A 5,441-nucleotide genomic window follows, 5' to 3' on the forward strand; every position below is an offset into this window, starting at 1 on the left:
GTCCCCCTTAATTCTCAAATTTTAAACATCTATTATTCAGTTAATTCTTAATTTTCGTTTTGTGGCAAGTTATTTAATTTGATGAAAGTATGAATTTTACCCAAGAAATATGTTCCCCATCGCTAAGCCTACCACATTAATTGACTTCCTCGATCACCTAAAACCCATAGTTTGAAGTCTCATCACCAAAGTAGTGAAGCCCTCGGGTCCATCATACCTCCCTACCCACCATTGGCAAACCTGGGATTGTTACTTCTCCCGTCATAGTGATGACCAACAATAACCAAGATTGATCATCATAACGGTGACACCACCAAACTACTTGTTGAGTCCAAAATTCTTGGTGTTTTAATCATGACAAACCTTCTGACCACATATCATAAGCCTTCTGAGTTTATGCCTACTAATGAATTTTCTTAAGTATATTTAGAAAGGACAAGTTTTATAAAGAACAACAATTGAAGTAAACTCGGGGTTTTCATGAGTCACTCAGAAAGAATGATAAACTTGAAAGCTCAAAAAGAAGACTCAAAGTGTCATTGGTTGTGTACTGCAATGAAGAAGTCAACATGTTCATTGGATAAAGAGAAAAACTTCAAGTCATGCAAAGTAATCAGCCACTAAAGAGCAAGAAGAATGTTGCAGACATGAAGATCTGCAAAATGAACATGACATGAAGAACAACACTGTTGCACACACTCAAAATGAAATTTCATCAATAGAATGAGTTCATTCTAGACATTGTATCTAGATTTTGAGAAATGTAATTTAATTTTTCTTGGTGACTATGGAAAGCTTGAAGAAATATGTTCAACTTTCATGAACAAGTTGTGGTCTGGTACAACTTGGATCATGGGCAAAATTGAGCTTGAAGTTGCAAATGTTGATCTGTCTAGGCAACTTGATATGTGTGCAAAATTTTGAGGATTACTCAAGCTATAGGAGTGAATTTGAGATGGTCTCAATGTATGTAGAAAGCTAAAAGAAAGATCTACATCTTTCATGCAAAAGTTGTGAGCTAATATGGCTTGTATCTCGGAGAAAATTGATGATCGAGATAAAGATGTCATTCTATCGTCATAATATAACACAACTGAAATGCTTTGAAGATTGCTTATGATGTAATGGTGCAAATGACATGAGACAAGTTCCTGAATGTCAAGGATTAAACTATCTACAATTATCTTGAAGACATCAAAAGCTAGTTTGACCATTCAAAGGGTCAAAGAAATCAAAAAATGATAATGAGCTCACATTAGAATGGTTGGAATACAAGTCTATCATGCTATCTTATCAAAGTATTCCCATGTTTTGCTTCCACTCATAAATCTTTTTTACTTACACTTAAACCATTAGTCATCATAAATTTATGTCTTTTTTTCCATCAAAACTCAAGAGATAGCTGGATCTTCTAGTGATGGATTGTCAGTTCTAATAATCTTCTCATTTTTTATGATGACAAATAATATAAATTTTATAGGGAGAAAAACACAATTACAATAATACTCAATGATAGCTCAATGTGCTTGTGTATGATAGTTCAACATCATTGATCTTTAGGACAAAAAGTATAAAAAAAAATAACAACTTCAAAAAAAAGGACTTAAAACATTAAGCAAGTAAGAAGTGAAAACATCAAAAAAAGAAGAAAAAGAATGTGAAGGAGTAATTCCACTCGAAGTATAGGTGAGATATTATGGTGCACCTCCAAGCTTGCGAAAAATGTTTCCAATAATGTTGAACGAAGTTCTAACCAAATTGATCTTGTTAGAGGCACTGATAGTGAGTGAAAAGGAACAGATCATCACCTAGCTATGAGTAGGGAGGAGGAAATATAGGAGTTGTGATAGATCTTCTTATTGATGAAACTTGGTGAATATCGGGTTGAAGTACTTTATGTTTAGAAATGAGGTTGAAGAAGAAGAAACAAAAAACAAAAAAGTCAGTGTGTGTGAATTTTGGATTGAAATTTGAATTTGAATCTTAAAATGGAAAAAAGAGAAATATATGAACAAATAGAGTAATCAATATTGTGTTGTTTCCAATTCCTTTATTTATATATCAGAGGCATAAAGACTCCTATTTTCATTTTTTGGAAATAAAGATGCATTGCACTTCTCATTTATAATAGAGGGAACAAATGAAGATGCATTGCACTTCTCATTTAAAATAGAGGGAACAAATGCATTGAAACTTATACAACCATCTAAGACACACCTATAACACAAAAAGATAACATTAATTAGCATTGGCTCATTCAGTAGTTAATGAATTCAAATTCTAAGCTACAACTTGAGTAAAAATAGAGTATTGCAATTTATCACATGTAACCATTCAAATCAAGCCCACTCATTTAAATAAGCTTAAATATATACGAGACATATCCAGAAGTCTAAAGGGGGCTGATTTTTTTTTTCTTTCTTTGTAATTTTTTAAATATCTAACTTATAAATAATATTTTCTAAAAAAATTTATTATTTTTACACATAAAATTAAAACTAATTTTTATTTTAAACGATAAATTTTTTAATTATTATCATAATAACAACAAACACACATCTAGTTTTATACAATTTTATACTAATTATTTCCTTAATCATTATCATAATAACAAAACCAAAACCATTTTTTCACAAATTTTCACTATCTAATCTTAATCACCATTATTTTATACCATATAAAATTAATTTTACAAAATATTACAGTAGTCAACTTAACAATACATGATAAATATCTAGGGCCCCTGCCCCCCTCTAGATCCATCACTATATTGTATTTATTTTTCCTTTGTTTACAAGCTTCCCTGTACTTGTATCACGTTGTTAGTCAAAAACCAAATTGAAGATTGAAGTTAAATAATCATCTTTTTGGGAAAATAATATATAATATCTTTAATGGGTGTACGAGATGAAAATATTATTTTTAAATATTAACCATGAAATCATATATAAATGATAAGAATATTTACTTAAATTTAATCTTAATTATTTTATTTTATTGTTGAGATTAATTCACCCGCACTCTCTTTAATTGTGCTATAAGAAAGAAAAGATAAATTCAACTAATTCAACATGAAAGAATGTTAAGATTGTAACCTGAGCAATAGTTCTGCCATGTGCCTTTGCAATTTCCTTGAGTATTTCACTGTCCATGACCACATTGGAACCCCAACTAGCCCCCTTGGCTCCCAGAGGAGAAAATGCAGTTATGATTATACCCTTTTCATCACAAAATTCCTTTAGCTTCTTCTAATGACAAGCAGGATTCATCTCCACCTATTAGGTGGCAGTGTCAAGAAATAGAATATATGGTCAACACTAGTCAAATTGAATTATTGTGAGTAGAAAGATGATCAAGATGAGTTCTTGGACCTACTTGATTGACAGATGGGGGAATGGTAGCAAATGAGAGTAGATCTTTAAGTTTCTTGCAAGTGAAGTTGCTGACACCTATTGATTTTGCAAGGCCTAGTTTCTTGCATTCTTCCATTTGTTTCCAAACACCCGTTAAGTTAAATGCACTTATTAGATCTTTAGTGTATGGAGTTTCCCAATCCCCAGGCTTCACATTGATGGGCCAGTGGATCAAATAAAGGTCCAAATATTCTATTTTCAGCCTCCTGCATTATGTCATCATTCATCAATTAAGCATTGTATTCTAATGTTGGTTAAGTAATATGCATATATGCATTTATGTTTGAGATCACACATCGACTGTTACAGTCAAAATAGTGCATGAAGGATAACTCTTATCTCTTGAAGCTTTTGAAATTGCGTTAGGTCTAAACCTAAATTCTAATATGACATCAAAACCTATCTAGGTGTCGAAGATCCCACAACTGTCACCAAGACACAATATTACTATCAAGAATTAGAGAATGTAAAAGTTAGTTAAGTTATGTTAGTTAAAGTAGTTAGCTTGGACATGACGTTGATTAGTTAGTTTGGCCTTGTATATAAGCATCACAAACCATACTTTGTAATTGAATTCCATCAATTCTATTCACTTTATCACTTTATCATGGTATCAGTTGGAATTCATCTTCCGCATATTCTCTTATTCTTCATAGCTTCCTTTCGAAGCACTTTCTTCTTCATTGAATTTTTTTTCCTGGTTTTCATCAATGGCTGTTGTGATGGATGATGTCAATCCTTTCTTCATTCACTCTTCAGACAATCCTGGTTTGATGTTGGTTTCTCATCCGTTATTGGGTGACAATTATAGTTCTTGGTAGAAGGCAATGAAGATGGCTCTTGGCAAGAACAAATTTGGTTTCGTTGATGGTTCAATTGTTGAACCTGCTTTGGGTCATGCAAATCATGCTGCTTGACATCACAATGACAACATTGTTGCTTCTTGGCTTCCGAATTCTCTTTCAAAAGAGATTCAGGTTAGTGTTCTACATTGCTCTTCTGCAAAAGCTATTTGGGATGATCTCAAGGAGCGTTTTAAGCAACGAAATGGACCTTTAATTTTCCAGTTGAAACATGATTTAGTTTCTCTTCAACAAGGTTCCATGAGTGTAACTTCTTATATGCAAAACTGAGATCGATTAAGGTCTCTTTGTTAGAACTGAATCCTGCACATACTTGCACATACAATGGAATCAAACCTTGATGTGAATATGCTTGAGTATGCTATGCATTTCTTGATGGGTCTCAATGAAGCCTACTCTTCGATTCAGGGCCAGATCCTCTCTATGGATACTTTTCCTTCCATTACCAAGATTTTTTCTCTGGCTGTTCAAGAAGAAAAATAGAAGGAAATTGGTACTGCTTCTGCTACTTCTTCTCATGCTTTTGCTGTAAAGCAAGGTCCTGAATCAAAGAACAAAACCAATCAGAAAGATCATCCCATTTGTGCACATTGTGGTATTCATGGTCACACCAAGGCTTAATGCTACAAGCTAAATGGTTATCCACCCAATTACAAGAAGAACAAGTTTGTTTCTGCAGCAGCAAATCACTCCTATTCTGGCTCAGTGAATCAAGTTTCTATGGGTTTTGTGAATCATACAACTTCAACTTACTGTGCAACAATACCAGCAGTTGATCCATCATTTGTAGAGTATGATATTGTCTGCTACTCCTTCCTTTAATCTCCTAAAAGATGCTTGGCTTATAGATTCAGGTGCTAGCACTCATGGTTTTTTAAATTTTTTTAAGTCTTATCAATTTAATGTCAGTTTTGTTTGTGAAGAATTTTTTAGAGGCGTGTGCAAATTGCAAAGTGTTGTCAATTTCAATAGTGATTTTACCCTGTTACCTTGTGCAGCAGATGACCATTAAAATTTTCAGACTAAAAAAAACATTCTGAGTTGTTAATTTTATGTCAGTTTTGTTGGTGAAATATTTTTTTCCAAAGACATGTGTAAATTGCAAAGTGTTGTCAATTTGGACTGTGATGTTACCATGCTACTTGTTGCTCTAGAAGTGGGTAAA

The 5,441-nt window shown here is 32.9% G+C and overlaps 1 pseudogene; it reads right to left on the reverse strand.

Annotated features, from left to right (window-relative positions):
* Positions 1-2,160: 2,160 nt before the first annotated feature.
* On the reverse strand, positions 2,161-3,498 carry LOC114371437 (annotated as a pseudogene).
* Between the last annotated feature and the right edge of the window lie 1,943 nt (positions 3,499-5,441).

This window comes from Glycine soja, chromosome 10 (genome assembly GCF_004193775.1).
Source record: "Glycine soja cultivar W05 chromosome 10, ASM419377v2, whole genome shotgun sequence".
NCBI classification, from domain to species: Eukaryota; Viridiplantae; Streptophyta; class Magnoliopsida; order Fabales; family Fabaceae; genus Glycine; species Glycine soja.